This window comes from Thamnophis sirtalis, unplaced genomic scaffold (genome assembly GCF_051295495.1).
Source record: "Thamnophis sirtalis isolate CommonGarterSnake01/CBP01778 unplaced genomic scaffold, rThaSir2_p1.2 scaffold_7, whole genome shotgun sequence".
NCBI classification, from domain to species: domain Eukaryota; kingdom Metazoa; phylum Chordata; class Lepidosauria; order Squamata; family Natricidae; genus Thamnophis; species Thamnophis sirtalis.
The window spans coordinates 3,024,673-3,045,836 of NW_028261387.1; the positions used below are offsets into that span (position 1 = coordinate 3,024,673).

The 21,164-nt window shown below is 40.8% G+C and overlaps 1 protein-coding gene across 7 annotated transcripts in view; it reads right to left on the minus strand.

Moving 5' to 3' along the window:
- Window positions 1-21,164, minus strand: part of NTNG1 (netrin G1) — a 266,043-nt gene that overhangs the window by 235,383 nt on the left and 9,496 nt on the right. The gene's annotated exons all lie outside the window — the stretch shown is intronic.

The following is a 21,164-nucleotide window of genomic DNA, read 5'->3' on the forward strand; positions in this document are numbered from 1 at the left end:
ATTCGCAGAGCTGGTAAAAATTGCCGCTGGTTGGCCCCACCCACTCCCTCTCCCATTCTCCCTGGCTGGGGAATTCTGGGAGTTGAAGTCCACAAGACTTAAAGTTGCTAGGTTTGGAGACCCCTGACTTAAAGGGAAGACCCAAAATATTGATGGCAATTTTGAGCTGACTTGGCTATAGTCTACCCTTGGAGACACAATTCCCTAATTTCCCTATGTCTATAATATGTATGTGTATGTATGTATATGTATGCGTGTGTGTGTGTGTGTGTATGTGTATGTGTATGTATGTATATATATATGTATATATATAAGCTAACTGCTTATTTATCAGCACAAATATACATACATACATACATACATACATACATACATACATACATACATACATACATACATACATACATACATATATATATATATATATATATATATATATATATATATATGTTGTATTTTTGCTGTATTTTTTACAAAAGGCAACAGTAAAATATTGGGTTTCTGTCGTGATGGACTCTTGTGACGAGCCGATTGACAGATATGGAAGCAGTTACCTTCCTCCCATAATTGGGGCTTACCAGGGGTTGTGACACTAGATGGATGGATGGATGGATGGATGGATGGATGGATGGATGGATGGATGGATAGATAGATAGATAGATAGATAGATAGATAGATAGATAGATAGATAGATAGAGATAGAGATAGAGATAGAGCTATATAGATATATAGATATATAGATGTACACACACACACATATACATACATACATACATACATACATACATACATACATAAACATACATATTAATCACATCTTATCAAACAGGAAAACAAACTCTATCAGTTTTCAGCTCTTGTGTACTTTATTAGGCACACAGAAACTCCCGTTAATCCCAAGGTTATGAGGATGCTGGGACATGTAGTTTAAGTAGTTTAATAACAAATGGGAAAATACCAGGTTGGAGAAAGCAAGTAGATAGATCAGGGGTGAAATTCAAAAAGGAGATATATCAATTATTATAGACAAAACAATAAAAGAGGTATACAAATATCTACATAAGAGCAATAAGACTCAAAAATAATAACTCTTTTATTGTTTTGTGTTTATAATAATTGGTATTTCTTCTTTTTGTAGGTCATTGGGGCAAAGACGTGACATTGACTTAGCCACGCCCGCCCACCCAGTCACATGACCACCAAGCCACGCCCACAGAGCTGGTAGGAAAAAAATTTGAATTTCACCCCTGATCAGAATGTGTTTCTAAATGTGTCCTTCCAGAGAAAATGCATGCAGAAATTGACATTCCTAGTGCTGGCTAAGAATTCTGGGAATTGTAGCTCAACACACTGGGGAAAATTCCCCCAACCTTATAATGAAGGCCATGGGATTATCATTATGGCTTGTTTTTGACCCTGTGATGGAGGGAGATGCTGCAATGGTTGTAAGTGTGGAAAAAATGGTCATAAGTCCCTTTTTTTCATTGCTGTAGTAACCTTGGACCCTAAATGAATGGTTGTAAGTTGAGGATTATCTGTAATAGCTTTTTTTTAAAATCAGTGTTGATACAATATGTGAGCCACTTTAATTTTATTCTGTGTACAAGTTTCCAGAAATTGCTGGAGACAGATCAGTATGTAGGCTAAAGAAACTTACAAGAAAAGGTTTATCTAGGCAACAGAATACAGAACAGGCTTGAAAGAGATTTTATCAGATGTCTTCTTTGCAGCTCTAGAAAGAAACACTTTTATCCCAAGCGGAGAAAGGAATCAGGGCTGGGGGAAAAAAAGAGTCTCAAAACTCATTTCTTTTTTTACAGTTTGAATTCGGTAAGCTTAAATCAGGGGAGAAAATGTAATATTTTTTCCTGATTTAAGGAGGTAGAAGTACAGAACTCATTGCAACAACATTTTATATGTTTCTGCTCAGTGCATTTTTATTTCCTTCATCGGCATCTCTTTCTTGTCTCCATTCTCTCCTTACTATCAAATAGAGAGAAGCTTTGAGTGTCTCATCCTAAGCTTTAGATGTCACATTCTGCATTTTTATTAGAGCTACACTACTTGTAATGATGATAAATGCTTCATAATTGGACGTCTAGCAAAAGCATCAGTAAAATATACCAAATAATAAAAAATATATACTGACTGCTAGATACACTGTTGTAATGGATAGAAAACACTTCTTCAGCCAGGTGCATCTACCTTGATATATATAATGTTACACCTCCTAGTTTTGTGGCATTGAAAATATATTAAATAGCAATAGCAATAGCAGTTAGACTTATATACCGCTTCATAGGGCTTTCAGCCCTCTCTAAGTGGTTTACAGAGTCAGCATATCGCCCCCACAGTCTGGGTCCTCATTTTACCCACCTCGGAAGGATGGAAGGCTGAGTCAACCTTGAGCCGGTGAGATTTGAACCGCTGAATTGCAGATAACAGTCAGCTGAAGTGGCCTGCAGTACTTTACCCTAACCACTGCGCCACCTCGGCTCTCATATTTTTTAAAAAAATATGATTATGGAAATCAGCCAAATCCCCAAGGCAAAGCACCAGGACTGAAGAAAACCAGGTTCAATTTTAATATATTCTAACAATGGAACTTTATAGATGAATTACCCCCAGATTCATGTCATCCAATGCAAGGCAAAAACCATGGAAAATTTCTTTCCGCTGGCAGCCTGTTACACTTGTAGGCATCTCCAGGAACGATCATCACTGCTCGTTAGGTAAAGGTTCCCCTCACACATATGTGCTAGTCGTTCCCAACTCTAGGGGGCAGTGCTCATCTCCATTTCAAAGCTGAAGAGCCAGTGCTGCAAAGACATCTCTGTGGTCATGTGGCCAGCGTGACTAAATGCCGAAGGCACACAGAACACTGTTACCTTCCCACCAGTGGTAGGTTGCCATTTTTTTTCCTACTGGTTCGGGCACACTTTCTCGCGCATGCACGCGCGACACTTCTGCACGTGCGCAGAAGCATCCGAGCAGGTGGGCGGAGCCTCAAGCCACCGTTACTACCAGTTTGCCCAATCCAGGTCGAACCAGGAACAACCCACTTCTGCTTCCCACCAAAGGTGATCCCTATTTTTCTACTTGCATTTTTTACAAGCTTTCGAACTGCTAGGTTGGCAGAAGCTGGGACAAGTAATGGGAGCTCACTCCGTTACGCGGTGCTAGGGATTCAAACTGCTGACCTTTCTGATTAACAAGCTCAGTGTCTTAGCCACTGAGCCACCGCGTCCCTCTCACTGCTCATTAGTGACAACTAATTAGAACAATGATAGGTGTGTTGGCTAAACATGACCAGTTCCAGCTATGGTAACAGCTGCCAAAGTGTTGCATGAATTGGGATTAAAAATATCCGGAGAGCATCAGATTGCCTGACCAGGAGACTGGAGATTACAGGGAAACCTTCCCCTTCAGTTTGTCAAATACACTCAGCCATATTTCACAAGACTGCTGAGAATAAAAGAACTATATTATTTTTAAAGGAAGAGCAAAATAAAAATGCAATGCAATGGAAATACCAATTGGTATTTTTTTTTCCAATTAACCCCATTGTTTCATAAAACACCCAGTTTAAAAAATCTACTGATGATATATCAAAAGTATTTGCAACCCTCGACCAGTTGATATCCCTTTTCAATAACCCAATGTTAAATCCTACAAGTGCTATGCCATCTAGTGAATCTGGTCTTGTTTTTCTTAAGAGATAGTATTTCAAATTGTGGGGGTTTGCTATCAAAAAGCAAGATCAACAGAGAATAGTTGGAATGAAAAATCCTGACAGATTGCAGTTCCATTACTCATCCTGTCTGCCTACCTTATCTTATCTTATCTTATCTTATCATCTTATCTTATCTTATCCATACATCTCTTTAATTCAATATTTTTTCTGCTCCTGGCAACTACCTGGATGAGACCCTACAGTTTTCTCATCAAGGTTTTCTGAGAGTTTAGTGGGAATGACTGGGCCAAGGTCACCCAGATGGCTGCAGGATTAAAACTCAGACACTACCAGTTTCTAGCCTAAATGCCTTAACACAGTGTTTTTCAACCTTGGCAACTTGAAGATGTCTGGACTTTAACTCCCAGAATTCCCCAGCCAGCATCCGCTGGCTGGGGAATTCTGGGAGTTGAAGTCCGGACATCTTCAAGTTGCTAAGGTTGAGAAACACTGCCTTAACAACTACAACAAACTCCCTCCTTTTCTTAATTGCCTTCTATTGGTATTATACTATAGCATCCTAGTCAGAAGTAAATTTGATAGATATTGTCCTCCGATAAACAGGTACAAGGTTGTAGCCTAAATTCTATTAAGGCAAGGATATACACACAGGGTCTCAAGTTATAGGGATGATAAATTTCTTTCTGTCATTCTTAAAAGCTATGCATACAATAATTGATATTTGCATTTTGTTTCTTAGGAGCATCTGTAGGTTTGACGACAGTATGTGCGTTATGCTTACTGCAGTTATTGTATCTAAGGTGCAAAATTGATTTGGAGTAGCATCAGTGGTGGGATTCAGCCAGTTCGCACCTATTCGGGAGAACCGGTTGTTAACTTTCTTTTTTTATATATATAATTTTTTTTATTAGGTTTATTACAAACAAAAACACACACACAAACACAAAAAACATCATCTATTTCTACATCTTGTAGAAAGCATATCCATTGGTCACAAGTACATTTCGTGTGTTCTGTCCACAATCACATATATTCCATTCAGTCTAAATTGTACATGTTAAAAATTTATATATTTTACTATCACCATATCACAATTTTCATTTAGTTAAGATTTCAAAAACACAGCCACCTGCTGGCATTTTTTTCCCCTTCCCCCAGTTCCAGTCAATATGCCATATCTCTATATCCTTATAACATATTCTAAAAAAAAAAAAAAAAAGTCAATAAAGTGTTTTTGAAATCTTAACTAAATGAAAATTGTGATATGGTGATAGTAAAATATATAAATTTTTAGCATGTACAATTTAGATTGAATGGAATGTATGTGATTGTGGACAGAATGCACGAAATGTACTTGTGACCAATGCATATGCTTTCTACAAGATGTAATGACAGATGATGTTTGTGTGTGTGTGTGTGTGTGTGTTTTTGTTTGTAGTCAATAAAGTTGTTAACTTTTTAAGCAGTTCGAAGAACCAGTTGTTGGAAGAAATCTCCTTTTGTTTTTTCCCCACTTTACAGGGCTAATCCTGTAAGGAAGGCAGGAAGGAAACATTCTGGTGTTGTTTCTAGCCTCATCTTTATTGCCCTGCTTACAGAAACTGTCTCTCTGGTTAACCCTTATTACATTGTAACAGCTAAGGCGAAGCGCCCATCGACCTGAGTGACATTGAGTTGGCCATGCCCACACAGTCACAAGACCACCAACCCCGCCTACCCAGCTGGTCATTAGGGCAGAGGACCAGTTGTTAAATTATTTGATTCCCACCACTGAGTAGCATGATTTCTTTGCACAGAAATGTGGAGATGAGTCATTGTTCAGCATGCAGGAATACTGAAGAAGATAAGGTTCTTATTGGTTGAGCTCGATTCAAGGCACATCCCTCGAATTTTCCCAGCAACCAAAGTGGTTTGCTACTACTTTTTCCCTGAGGTTTTCTTCCCCCCAAAGACTCCTTCAGTCAGCCCTATACACCTGGGATTTTCCGGGGATCCCCTATTCCCGTGATTGTGAACTATGGCACGCATGTCACAGGTGGCATGCAGAGCCCTCTTTGCGGGGACGTGAACCGTCGCCCCAGCTCAGCTCCACTACTCATGTGTGCACACCCCCCACTGCCCAGCTGATTTTCGGATCTCTGCTGCACATGCACACGGGGTGGGGCGCATGTGGGAGACGCACGTGCATATGCAGGGAGGTCACTGGCGCATATGTGGGGATGAGAGGGAGTGCGTCCCTGCAGCCCATTTTTGCTTCCAGGAGGCTGCAGAGAGGTTTCCTAGGCCTAAAACAGGGCGTGGCAGTCATGCACGCATACTGGGGGGGGGCAGGGGAGCCCAGGGCATGGGGGGGTCACATGCACATATGTAGGGGTGGGGAGTGCCAGGGATGTTGCATGCACGTTGCATGCATGTTGCATTTTGGGTGCAAGCACTCAGGGGGTCGCACACATATGCGTGCGGGGGGGAGGAATGCAGTGAGGTCGGTTCACATGCGCAGGGGGCAGGGGTGCGCACTTTTGGCACATGACAGCAAAAAGATGAGCCATTACTGCCCTATTCCAATATAAACAACACCTATTGAAATATTGATCAAAATAAAGAGGACGAATCTCCAATCCCATTGTTTGCAGCCTGTAACAATAATGGCAAGTTGTTGTTTTTTTTTCTTTTATGGGTGCATGTATAATACATATCAATCTTATCCAAAGTTTTATGTCTATTTTACATTTCCAACAGTGCCTGAATGTTTAAAAATTACATTAATACATTTCGATAATTGTCTTCAACTCCTTCCTTCCTCCCTCCGTCCCTCCCTTCTTTCCTTCCTTCTTTCCTTCCCCTCTGCTCCATGTCACTTCCATCTTCTGTAAATATGAACTATAAGCAGCATGGTTCCAGTGGTGGGTTTCAAAATTTTTTAGAACCTCTTCTGTAGGTGTGTCTTGCTTTGTGGGAGTGGCTTCCCAGGCATGTGACTGGGTGGGCGTGGTCAACTTGTAAAATGTGGTGAAACTCACTTAACAACACTCTTGCTTAGCAACCAAAATGTTGGCTCAGAAACTCTAGCATTTGAAGCATGCAAGTCTTAAAGCTGTCAAGTTACAAGACCTTTGCACCCCTAACCCTTTAGGGAAAAAAAACTGTGGAGTGTTCAAACTTGACAGCTTTAAGACTTGTGGACTTCAACTCCCAGAATTCCTCCTCCAGTCATGTTGGCTCAGAACTCTGGCATTGAAGTGTGCAAGTCTTAAAGCTGTCAAGTTACAAGACCCTCGCACCCCTAACCCTTTAGGGGAAAAAAACCCAGGGGTGTTCGAACTTGACAGCTTTAAGACTTGTGGACTTCAACTCCCAGAATTCCTCCTCCAGTCATGTTGGCTCAGGAACTCTGGCATTGAAGCGTGCAAGTCTTAAAGCTGTCAAGTTACAAGACCCTTGTACCCCTAACCCTTTAGAAAAAAAAAACCCAGGGGTGTTCGAACTTGACAGCTTTAAGACTTGTGGACTTCAACTCCCAGAATTCCTCCTCTCGCTCTTCATCTTGTTGATGACGGGTTGGGGGAGGGAGCTGGAACCGGTTCTAAACAGCACTGTGGATTTGTGGAACCTCTTCTATAGAAGAGGTTAGAACTGGCAGGAACCCAGCCCTGCATGGTTCCTAACATTCAGTGAAATGAATGATTCCTGATGAGAAAAGAAATGAAACTGATTAATTCAGAGGATGGCTTTCACCGGTATTACAGATATGAATGTTAGAAGGCACTATGGAAATGCTTGCACAAAAATGCTTTTCTCATCATAAAGTCCTTTTTAATGGCTTTTTAACTACCTAGTTATAAAAGGCTTTCCTTCTGCCTCCTGGCATAAAGGAACAAATGTGTAATTAAAATCTGCAGCACTTTTTTTTTTCTTAAATCAGGGTTAACTAAAGATGGATGAAAAAAAAATAGGGGGAAAACACAGGCATTTTGAGCAGCTGCAGCGAGATTACAAGCAGAAACATATAAGAATTTGACCATGAGGTCCTCATGTAAATGCGACATGTCTGTTGTTGCTACAGAAAGTGAAAACTAGAAGGTGGGAAGGCTACTTGTCATGATAACCATGTCTTATCCCATTACCAAAATGAGGGTGCTTTCAATACCAGGAGAGATACACGTGTATAATTCATAAATTAAATTAGTATGAGTATGAGTAGTTTATTTATATGCCGCCCTTTTCCCTGGGGGGACTCAGGGCGGCTCACAATTCGGAAGGAAGGGAGGACAAACAAATTAACACATAAGACAGTACATCATTAAAAGCACAACATTCGTACAATTCGGGTGGGTTGGGGTCTTTAGCCCCAGGCCTGACGGGACAGCCAGGTTTTGAGGGCTATGCGGAAGGTCTGGAGGGTGGTGAGGGTACGAATCTCCATGGGGAGATCGTTCCATAGGGTCGGAGCTGCCACCGAGAAGGCTCTCCTCCGTGTGGTTGCCAGTCGACATTGACTGGCAGATGGAACTCGGAGGAGGCCTAATCTATGGGATCTAATTGGTCGAGTAGAGGTAATTGGCAGTAGGCGGTCTCTCAAGTACCCAGATCCACTACCATGAAGGGCTTTGTAGGTGAATTATCTTTAGGCTTAAAGTTTAGAGCAGAACTGCCTCTACAAAACAAAGTTTCAAGTTTCAAGTTTATTAGAATTTGTATGCTGCCCACTCCCATAGGGATTCTGGGCCACTCACAACAGACAAGAAACGTTTAATTTTAAAAAAATAGAGATAAAAAATAAAAATACAATGTTAAAATTCATATCACTCATTCCATCTAAACGGGGCTGGATATCAATCAACAGCCCCAGGCCTGCCGGAACAGCCAGGTCTTGACGGCTTTACGGAAGGCCGGGAGAGTAGTAAGGGTCCAGATCTCTGCAGGTAGATCGTTCCACAGGGCCGGCGCAGCAACAGAGAAGGCCCTCCCCCGGGGAGTCGCCAGCCGGCATTGTCCGGCTGACAGCACCCGGAGGAGGTCCAACCTGTGCGATCTTGTTGGTTGTTGGGAGGTAAGTGGCAGGAGGTGGCCTCTCAGGTAGCCAGGTCCTAAACCATGAAGGGCTTTAAAAGTAACGACTAGCACCTTGAAGCGCGTCCGGAGACCAATAGGAAGCCAGTGCAGCTCGCGGAGGATCGGTGTAATATGAGTGTATCTAGATACACCCCATATCGCTCACGCGACTGCGTTCTGGACCAACTGTAGTCTTCGAACACTCTTCAGGGGCAGCCCCATGTAGAGCGCGTTACAGTAATCAAAGCATTTACTTTTAATAGATCTCATCTAAGCAGGACTAATGTTTGTTCTTGATGTTCTCTAAACTTGATTTTCATTTTATAGATATTTGTCACCTTCTTTGGTACATCATAATTATATTAAGTACATTAAGTTACTTTTGCTGACTTTTTAAAGAGCCCACGAGCCCCGCTTCCTATTAGTTCACTGTTTATTACCAAGGAGGGTAATGAAACATAGTACAAGATCAAAATCAATCTTAGGGTGCAATAATAATTCCACAATTTCAACTTTGCATTACATATATTTTCAACTATTAGAAATTTAGGATTAAAATTAGTATCTAATCTTTTCTGCATATATAATCTTACCTTTTGGGGTGATACACATGAAAACTTCTATAATTGGATTTCAGATGTAACCGTCAGAAATTTTATTGAGATTTAATTGATCTGTCTTCTTTTTTCTGACGCTTTTTATTTCTTATCTTTTGCAATACTGAAATCCATAGTTAGGGCTTAAATTATCTTTGTACAGATTTGGGTTTGAGACTGATCTCTGAAGCTTTAAAATAACTGAGCCCATAAGTAAAAGGAAGAGATTAATAAATCTCTGAAAAGGCGTAAAAAAGTTCTCTCTTCATAGGGCATACATGTTATTAAAATTCATTCAAAGGCTACTCTTTATAATTACATTCACAGTGTCAGGATTTAAATATCAAGACAATGTCACAGCCAAGTGACAGTTCCCATGTGGATTTATTAAATTCTTCAGGCAAAAAAAATATTGGACTAAAAATATAACCTTAAGAAATGATGTGTTTATGGATATTCAGCCTCGGGATATTGCTGAACCTTTTGCTCTTAAGAGACTAACATTTTTATATCCCAAGCTTTTTTTTTTTGCCTCCTTCCATTAAATTAAGTATTCCAGATTACTGCCAATTTTCAAAGTAAAATATTGAGTAAAGATTGGTAAATTATGTCTGTCGCTCAGCTGATAACTTTACAGAAAAAAATAGATTCTCTCTATCTTGTAGAATCTCAGTTTTATTTTAAGCAGTATAGAGAAATATGAATCAATGGTTCGAACAACATGGAAGCAATACATTTTTACCAGTGGTGGGATTCAAATTTTTTTACTACCGGTTCTGCGGGTGTGGCTTTGTGGGCGTGGCAGGGGAAGGATACTGCAAAATCCCCATTCCCTCCCCACCCCACTAACCTGCTTTCCAGCTCCATTCTCCTGTTCAGGGCAACAAAAGAAGATCAGCTGGGAGGCTGCAGGGGCGTGGCCAGCCTATTTGCTGGTTCTCCAAACTATTCAAAATTTCCACTACTAGTTCTCCAGACCTGTCAGAACTGGCTGCTTGGGCTATTAAAAAGCTACAAAACCATGTAAGTAGATTCCCTTATCCATATTGGTCCTTATCTGGCAATGAAGTGATGTCTCTGATCACATAAATTTGCTAAATAAATAAGTATGAAGAAACCAGAAGTGGGTTCCTACCAGTTCGCACCTATTTGGTAGAACCGGTTCATCAAATCTACTGAACTGGTTAGAAGAGGTTCCACCAGTGGACCCAGAAAGCAGGCCACACCTACAGAAGAGGTTCCAAAAAATTTTGAAACCCACTACTGGTCCTTGGATATGATTACTCTACACTATCATGATCGTATTTATAAAACTCAGTGCCTCTGTGAAAGGTAAGGATGACTGCTGCATTTGTGGTGCAACCAGAGCATTGCGTGTGTTGAAGTTGTTTTAACGCAAACCAAAGATGCCTTTTAAAAACAAGTTTACATCATATTCTTATGCATGCCAGTGCTGTGTGTGAGGTAATTTAAGGTGGTTCTGACAAGTGTTGCCGGCATCTTCATATCCGGTCACATGGATGGCAAGTCACACCCATTCAGTCACATGGGCAGCAAGCCACTCCCACAAAGGAGGCCACACCCACAGAGTAGGTTCGAACAATTTTTGAAACCCACCACTGGAAGAAACCCTTAGCAAGACTTTCTTTAAGAATCTCAAAGTCTGTAGAATTACAGTTAGAAGCAGCCATTCCTGGAAACAGCCAAAGCTAAACAATTGAAATTATTAGAATCTTAGAAGCACCTCCATCTCCTAATCCAAGTCTACCACAAAATAAAAGCAATGGAAAAAAAAATCTCATGTTTCCATGAATTTGTAGCAAGGATGTATCAAAACCACACAGATGTTGACTTCTATTCATGGCTGAAATATTTAGTCCTAAAAAGTAAATTTGTCAAGGGAGACCATACAATGGTCTTCTGTCATATTCTTCCTTGATGGAGTGTCTGAAGCACAAAAATCAGATGACCCAAATGCCTGTTATTATTATTTTACTGCGGTGTGGTTGATCAGAAAGTGAAAAAGAGCCAATATGCCAGTTTATATAATAGATCATCAAACAGAAGCAGATTCCAAGAAGCCAAATTAAATTGCAATATGTAACTCAACAGAGGTCAAGGAACTGGTGTTAGCTGCCAGGGAAAACATCAATGAATGGCTAAGAGGAAGGACTATTTAGCGCGTCAGATTTCTTTAGCAGATCTTTTACTTAAAATAAGATTTCCCCTAAGATTTGACTCAGCAAAACATTGTTTAAATCCAGAAGCATACTTCTGTGTAAAAAAATTTGCTGTCTTAGATCTTTCTTTCATCTGGGAAGAAATGTCTCTTTAATTACAAGATTAATTACTTTTCTTTAAAAAGAGAGTCCCAATTTGTTTCTGTCTGTGTGTCAGTGGTGGGCTCCGGATCCCGTTCCAACTGGTACGCGCGCATGCGCCTTAGCGCCTCCGCGATGCTCCAGCTGCTCAGCGGAGCATCGCGCAGGCGTTGCACGTGCGATGCACATGTGCAGAAGTGCCAAAGACTTAAAAGATTGGGCAGGTGGGTGGGTCCTCCGGAGCACCATACCGGAACGGTATCTGGTGCTCCGGGCAGGCTCCGGTACGCCCGTACCAGGGCGTACCGCCTGCAACCTACCACTGGTGAGTGTGTGTGTGTGTGTGTGTGTGTGTGTGTGTGTGTGTGTGCCTGTAGCACTAAATTCATGAGAACCTAATCTTAATAATTTACAGAGGTTCTTTTTGAGTGCATTAATAAAAACTAGCCGAATCTAGCTTTTTTTTTTTCTGGATTGCACAACTTTAATTTTCATAAGTAAGAGATAATTTCACTTCTTTATTCATTTTTGTTCACTTTAGGGGCCAAAGCAGTATTCCCCCCCCCCTGGCAAATTCCACCCCCAAATGTCATTTGAAACAGTAAATAAAAAGCCCCAATCTGAATAGAGTATTATTAACAAACATGTTCTGTGTATGCCAAAAGAATGCACGTTTAACAATGAAAGAATTAGATATATTTCATTGGTACATTCATTGGACAAATTCCTGTCTCTTATTTACTTATCCTCCACAATACAGAAGCAAAAAAAAAACACCATGGAACGCAGCACAGAAGTTTGTCACATCTCAACTCATAAGCCCAGTGGGACATCACTGACACTTGCATAGAGAGGTGTCATATGCCTATCCGTCTTCCCAAGGACATCACATACTGTATGACACTTCGGTATGATAAGTAGAACGTTCACAGTATGTGCAATTTCTGCCTTTCCATCATCTCGTAGCCTAGTAAATTCTATATGGAGGCCCACCTCACATGAAAAAAATATATTTAAATGCTAAAGAAATATAAAGAATTTTACTGAAATATAGTAATCTGAAGGCAGATGGTTCTGTATAGGTCGTATACTGCCTAGTGTAGGTCAACTTTTATTTGGGAAGGAGCAGATTCTACTTTGCTGGGAATTAATCTGCTTTGGAAGCACTGATCAGCAAAATTATGACTTCAGCCTAAAAAAAATTCAACACACTATTTTCCTTTAGCTTAGCGAACAGCACAGGTTTTTTCTCTCTCTTTCTAAATCCCTGTGGTTTGTTGTGGGGGTATCAAAACTATCCAATAACATGTCACTTACCCCATAAAATATTACAATAATACTGTATCTTTCTTCTCTTTTGTTTTTATTTAAATTATTTACATGGCTTCTTCATCCTGCTGGGTATTTCAGATACTTCACAATGCAATGCAGGTAGATAAGATAGTGAAACCTATTAAAATAATTGTTAAAAGCATTTAAAATAACAAGATGAACAACTCTGTTTCATAGAAAGGGCAATGGTACACTTGCCAAAAAGAGAATGGTAGCCATCTGCAAAAGCATCTGGCTATATACATTACATATGTTGAATGTTGATTTTATTTATATGCTGCCCTTTTCCCCCGAAGGGGACTCAGGGCGGCTCACAACTCAACCAGGGAAGGGGGATACAAACAAAAAATTAAAAACAACACAAAACAATACATAATTAAAAACACACAGCAGTCATACCAATTCGAGACGGGGGCAACAGTTCTTTAGCCCCAGGTCTGTCGGAACAGCCAGGTTTTAAGGGCTTTGCGGAAGGCCTGGAGGGTGGTGAGGGTTCGAATCTCCACGGGGAGTTCGTTCCAGAGGGTCGGAGCAGCAACAGAGAAGGCTCTCCTCCGGGTAGTCGCCAGTCAGCATTGGCCAGCGGATGGAATTCGGAGGAGGCCTAATCTGTGGGATCTAATCGGTCTAGTGGAGGTGATTGGCAGGTGTACAGTCAAACATTGTCATACATACATCTCTAGCCATGGAGGGTTGCACTAAGACTCATTCAGGACATTAAAAGTAACAAACCTAGCAGAGATGGCTAAAATATCAGCATATCTCAAGGACCATTCAAACGAGAGATATAAACTGGAGTGGAGAAAATGGATTGACTATATTCAAAATAAATATGGGACTAAGAAATTCCAGATAGTTTATGACTGAAGAAACAAGGAATGATATAATCTGTTTAGAGTTAGCCTAGCAAAGAGGAGTTAAAACTCAAATGAAAGATAATACTAACTTTTTTTAAGTTTATTTTAGAATATTTTTGTTAAAGATTTATACCCTGTATTGGTTCTGGGAAGTCGGGGGGGGGGAGGTTGGGGGGGTTGGGTGAGGAGAGTAGGGGGGGAGGTAAACATTTGTAAAAGTTTTTCCCCAAAATATTTTCAATTAAAAAAAAGACATTTAAATCACCCTCCCTCGTGAAAACTCATAGACAGGTTGACTTTGGGCAATCCTAGGCTGCATTAACAGCGGGATAGACTCAAGAAAACAAGAACTCAAGAACTCATGAAAAAGTGACACTACCACTTTACGATGCCTTGCTAAGACTACACTTGGAATACTGCATCCAGTTTTCGTCACCACAATACAAAAAAAGAAGTTGAAACTCTGGAAAGAGTGCGGAGAAGAGCGACGAAGGTGATTAAGGAGTCAAAAGCTAAAGCACATGAAGAACAGTTGCGGGAAATGAGTAAAAAGAAGAACTAGGGGTGACACGATAGAAGTGTTCCAATATTTGAAGGGCTGCCACAAAGAAGAAGAAGTCATTCTATTGACCTGTTTTCCAAAGCAAGGCAAGACAAGAAGCAATGTATGGAAAACAGAACAAAGAGTGAAGCAACCTAGAACTAAGGAGAAATTTCCGGAGAGGAAGAATAATCAACTAGTGGAACAGCTGGCCTTCAGAATAGCAATAGCAATAGCAGTTAGACTTATATACCGCTTCATAGGGCTTTCAGCCCTCTCTAAGTGGTTTACAGAGTCAGCATATTGCCCCCCACAATCCGGGTCCTCATTTTACCCACCTCGGAAGGATGGAAGGCTGAGTCAACCCTGAGCCGGTGAGATTTGAACAGCCGAACTGCAGAACTGCAGTCAGCTGAAGTAGCCTGCAGTGCTGCATTTAACCACTGCGCCACCTCAGCTCTGTGGGTGCTCCAACGCTGGAAGCTTTCAAGAAAGGCCTGGACAACCATTGGTCTAAAATGGTGTAGGGTCTCCTGCTTGAGCAGGGGGTTGGATTAAAAGACCTCCAAGGTCCCTTCCAACTCTGATATTCTATTCTGTTCAGTTACTCAACTATCTTTCAGCTCAGCTGACTTCACAGATCTATTGTTTGGCTTATTCTGGAGAAGCAGCAGGATATAAATCCAATAAATATATGTGTGTCTGATACTAAGCATAGGCATTCAGTTCTAACTGCAGCAGATGTCAATCAAAGTCAGTAGCTAATTCATGCCTGAATGAAGTAAAGAACTATTACAACATGTAAAGCTAGGAAATCCTAAGCGAGCAGATTTTTGTCACGTGGAGGAAATGCTACATGCTTTGATGTGGCCCCAAATTAATGTCAATCATGCAGCGTTGGAAAGGGACGGCAAACTTTTTCAATTGCCACATGCGTATAAATGTAATTACTCCAGTTTTTCAACCTAAAAAGAAAATAAAGGCTACTTAATTGGTTTTACTCATACATCATTCACCTTTACAACATGGCAGAAAACACACACAGCTCATAATCCTCGAAGCCCAGTTTTAGAAAGGTACTAAGACTTTACTATCACTTTTGACTATATATATAAAAAAATCAAACCAACACACTAGGCCAGCCCGATATGTATCTCCTTTCTGTGTTGTGTGACAGTTTTACAAGGAGCCTCAATTTTTTTAAAAAAATAATCTGCGTTTCCTTCTGGCTTTTAAATTGTGCTGTTTTACCCATGGATGTTCTTTCTTTTCTTGCTTGGTTGAGATAGTTGGCCCTACAAACTTGTTAAATGAACCCAACAAATAAATAATATCGGAAAACAGTCTCATTAAAAAAAAAACATCAGCCATTAATAGAACGCTGATACAATACTTAGAAGTCATGTGACTTTCATTCACGAAAACCATTGGTGGGATTCAGTTTGCACCTATTCGGGAGAACCGGTTCTTAACTTTCTAAGAGGTTCGGAGAACCAGTTGTTGGAAGAAATCTCCTTTTGGTTTTTTTCCGCTTTACAGGGCTAATCCTGTAAGGAAGGCAGGAAGGAAACATTCTGGTGTTGTTTCTAGCCTCATCTTTATTGCCCTGCTTACAGAAACTGCCTCTCCAGTTAACCCTTATTACATTGTAACAGCTAAGGCGAAGCGCCCATCGACCTGAGTAATGTTGAGTTGGCCATGTCTACGTGGTCACATGACCACTAAACCCCGCCTACCCACCTGGTCATTAGGGCAGAGAACCGGTTGTTAAATTATTTGACTCCCACCACTGATGAAAACATACACATCTATTTGGGGAGCACTTTCTAGCATGGGAGAAGGTAAAGCTCTGACTTTGAAGAGCTTTTGTAAAGGAAACGGGAGGCGTAGCATCTGAATTGGTTATTTTACTCTTTGGGGAAAAAATACCAGTTAGCAGCCTCTCAAAGTAGATTTGTTCTTGATATTGCTACATCAGCCCTGTTTCATTGTTCTGCAGAAGGCATGCGTGTATTATTAAGGCATTTCCAAATAAAACCCCATTTTCATTTTGCATTTCTAAACCGGTCTGTTGGAAGGTATCTGATAGTTTAATTATTTCAGTCAACATCATCGTGATACCAGGTAGTCCTTTACTTCGTAATTTTTTTTTCTCATCAAATGCAAATGTACTGGTAATGAAAGCCACACAGTATTAATGATGCTGAAAATCTCTAAGGAAAACATTGGAGGTTCAACTCATAACACTGTGCCAGAATTACATGCGGGAAGAGTTTTACTTTCTTTTTAATAAGCTTTGTTTCTTAATTTAGTTTTGATTGGCGGTGAAATCCACAGTGGCACTTGAAGGCTTGCCATCCTCAGCACTTCTGCTCCCAGAGTCACACAAACATATATGTCCATCTGCAGCAGTGGTGGGTTTCCAATTTTTTTAGAACCTATTCTGTAGGTGTGGCCTGTTTTGTGGGTGTGGCTCGGCGGGCATGACTTGGTGGGCATGTGATCTGGTGGGTGTGGCCAACTTGGAAAATATGGTGAAACTCACTTAACAATGTTCTTGCTTAGCAACCAAAATTTTGGGTTCAATTGTGGTCATAAATCCTCTTTCTTTCTCTTTCCTTCCTTCCTTCCTTCCTTCCTTCTGTCTCTCTCCCCCTCTTTCTTTCTTTCGTCTCTCTCTCCCACTTTCTTTTTCTTTTTTCTTTTTTCTTTCTCTCTCTTTCTATCTCTCTCTTTTTTCTCTCCCTCTCCCTCCATTCCTTCCTTCATTTCTTCCTTTCTTGTGTTTATCACTCCCCATTCCTTCCTTCCTTCCTTCCTTCCTTCCTTCCTTCCATCCTTCCTTCCTTCCTTCCTTCCTTCCTTCCTTCCTTCCTTCCTTCCTTCCTTCCTTCCTTCCTTCCTTCCTTCCTTCCTTCCTTCCTTTAGAATGGGTTCCAAAAGGTACACTAAATTTCACGAACCGGTTCTGGCGTACCGGTGCGAACCAGGAGAAACCCACCCTTGATCTGCAGGTGCCTTCAAGTTCTCTATATGAACTTTCCAGGAACAAAAGGGATAATGAAACTATTGCAAATTGCCTTGCTGCTCTACTTTATGTTAGCCAAGGTTTGTGGGAGCCTGAACAGCACCATTTATTTCTTATATGTCATTATTTCAGTCTTCTGCTTTTTGTGGATTACAGGTTAGCATTGGCAGCTTCCAGATAGAGCCTGGGGAGGCCAAAAAGAGCCTCCCTCCCCCCCCCCCAGGAGGCCCTCCGGAAATTTCAGGAACTTCCCCGAAGCCTCTGGAGTGCAAAACACCGGTCCTATGGGCAAACCGGAAGTTTGGGAATGGACTTCCGGTTTGCTCGTAGGGTCAGTTTAAGCCCTCCGGAGGCTTCAGGGACCTTCAGGAGGCTTCCCTGAAGCCTCCAGAGGACCAAAAAGGACCATATTAACAAACCGGAAGTCACTTCCGGTTTGCTCGTAGGGTCAATTTTTGCCCTTCAGAGGCTTCAGGGAAGCCTCCTGAAGGTCCCTGAAGCCTCCGGAGGGCCTCCAGGGCGGGGTTTCCACCCTCCCCAGGCTCCTATAAAGCCTCTGGAGCCTGGGGACGGCGGAAAAAGCATGCAAAAAATGAGGGGGAGCACACATGCGCACTGGTGGGGGGGCGCACATTGCATTATGGGTATGGCACACCCGCACACAACCCCACTGCGCTCTCCCCCTTTATGGCACGCGAGGCAAAAAAGGTTCCCCATCACTGCCCTAGACGGTTAAGTCTAACTAGCCCACCCTTGAACAGCAGGAACTTAGTTAGGATTCTTTCTGTTTTCCTGAAAGGCAGATAGAAGTATTAGTTATATCTAGTTGTTGTGACTCAGCAGAAGCTTGCTGTGAGTTGCGTCGGGATGCAGGAATAATGAGCAGCTGTTGCTCATTAGGGTCGTCTTCTGCAGATAAAAGACGGTGCCACGCCTTAGTGGCAGAAGTCAACGTCGTTCATCGGTCGTGGTTCATTGTTCATGAGAGGCACTTGGATAAGTGATTTGCTTTCTGTAAACCTGGTTTGCTATAAGAGCTTTTTGTTTTTGCTTTTGCTGTGTAACTTTTTGCCAGAGACTTTATCTACGTTTATTTTTGGGCTCGCAGCCAGCTTGAGCCAGGACTGATAAAGATATTCCTTTTGAAGTTCTGTCTGACTGTCGTTTGTGAACGAGCGAAGAGTGGGGTCAGAACATCTAGTCATGGGCTAAGAATGATCTCATACAATGAAATTGCCAGTATGTATCACCCTAGTTTACAAATACATACAAAACTCAGGAGAACTTTGAGCACAAAATCTCTCTCCTTAAATAATATAGCTGACTAGACCACACAGTAGAGAACTTGCTACAGTACTTGCCTTTCCAGGCAATATTTTCTGAATGAATTCCCTCACCCCTTTGTCACAGGCATAACGAAATATACCAAGATCATAAATGTAGATTACCATTCACAGATTTCACATTTTTTAGAGCCACTGCACTCAAAATTTTAATTGGCAACTCAAGACTCAAAAGAGACGCCGGTCTCAATACATGTTATATTAATGACCCCCAATTTATTCTTCCTGCTGAGTTGCAACTTGAGAGTAATACAGTTCTGCTTTTTGAAGCTACAGGTACCAACGAAGGGTGCATCAGGATTCCAGGAGTATTTTAAAGAAAATGCAATCTATCCTATCTAAATTGTTTAATTTATGTGATTTGGAATACCTTATCTTATTTTTAAAAAATCTGGTGAAAGTTCCCTGCAATCTTTCATGATTGGTATGAAATAATTCCTAAAAGGTTCACGTGTCCAAAATTAAATAGATCTCATTCCTTCCCACAAGATCAAATAGTTTGGATGAAGTTTCCTTATACTTGAATCAGACTGTAATTTTATATAGATCAATATTATTGACACCGGCTGGTAGCTTTTTAACCTAGAGATCTGCAAAGCATTATCTTCTATTAAGAACTAGTCTTTCTACAAAAATGCAAATTCCAACAGTTCTCCAAAAAAAGCTTATTTCAGGTGTCATAAGTGTATGCCGTAATTTAAATATAGTGGGTCAGAGATGAGTGCAATCCAGTAGGATCTTCTGCTGCCTATTTCCAATGAAATGACTAAGTGCCATGTCTAGCATCACTCCTGCGGAAATCTTACTCATCTCAATGAGGCTTCTGACTGAAGGGTGCTACCCTGCTCTCAGAATACGAGAGCGTATATAGGTTGAGTCAAAATTGATGTACAGCATGTTATAAGTAATCAATCATTACAGCATTCACTTTTGCAATTCCATTCCCTATTCTGTCCATTTCCTCTCTCTTTGTCCTAAGATTTTGATGTACCGGGGTTTAATATTGAAATCGTTTACAAAGCATGCAAACACAGTCCTTATGTAACAGTTGATAAAATTAATTATCATCTGCTTCAAGATGACAGATGTTAAATGACCATCCGAATTGCTGGTTGCACATAAATTAGGGGATGCATCTAGATTGCATCGCCGTTGAGTCTTTTAGCTTCTGAATCTTGAGAGCCCAATCTCTGAAGCAAATCTTACATGAAAGTGACTTATTTCATTGTTTTATTTTAAGTAATAATGTATTTAAGTCACTAGATTATCCTCCCTACCCAGAAAGGAAAATGCACAAAGCATAATAATCCTGCTGGGTTCTTCTTATGTCTACTGAAAACTTGTTGACAGAACATGAATGGGCAGGAGGTACAAAATACTACAGATTTAGTTACTAAGCTGTGTTCCAAAATGAGTAACTTGGAGATATGAGGCTCACCCCTGCTGCCACTGAATGTTTACCCTTTTTATAATGTCAAAATGAGATTTCCCCCGGTCTAGCTGTTCCTGCCCTTTTGTTCATGGATTTCTCTTTTCGTTCCTTCCCAGTTCAAATTCTCCTCCTCACAAAATCAGCATCCTGAAGTTTATTTTTTACTTCTTCAATTCCTGCTGGAAGGAAGGAATGGAAATGTGTGCATGGATTTGTATGTTTTTGTGCACAAGAACTGGTTGTTTTGCATGCGAGAGTCTATAATTTTAAACACTATCCATTTTAAATAGAGATAGATGGGAAATATGGAAGAGACTGCCTTAGTCTTGTCCCTTGAATAGCTTCTACAATTTATATAAACACAAATGCCAAAAGGCACACATGCATGTAAAAAATGCCACCTGCGTACTTTTTTTATGAGGAAATGAAATCTCCAGGACTGGTTTCAGCTGGAGTTGTCAATCTTGGTTTGACAAGATATGAATGCTGGGCAGTGCAGAGGCTTTTCGACTGAATCTGTCACTTCCCCCCCTATTTATTCTTTCAGAAGGATCGCCTGAATTAGAGAGCCATCCTCCATTCAGTGTGCAATATTCAGCTCATGTCAGAGAAGCACATTTCATACTTTGCAGTTAAGAAAGAAAATAGCAGGAACACATCACCGAATACTGTATATTTAAGGGGAAAATGGTACGTTTTAATCAGCTCTGAAAAACCCAACCGTTATAGCTACAGGTTGCTGGATTATTTTCCTAAGCGCCACACAAATCCTGCAGAAGCCATTGTCTTAATATAAAACATTACCTGGCACAGTACAGAAATTCAAAAATCATTTATGGCTTAAATCTTTAAAAAGCTGGGGGGAAAAAACCACCAAAACAAATTTATCATCCAATCTAACAACCATGCCTTTTGAGCCAAATCAAAACTTTAAAAAAATTATATAGGTCATGACACAAACGAAACAG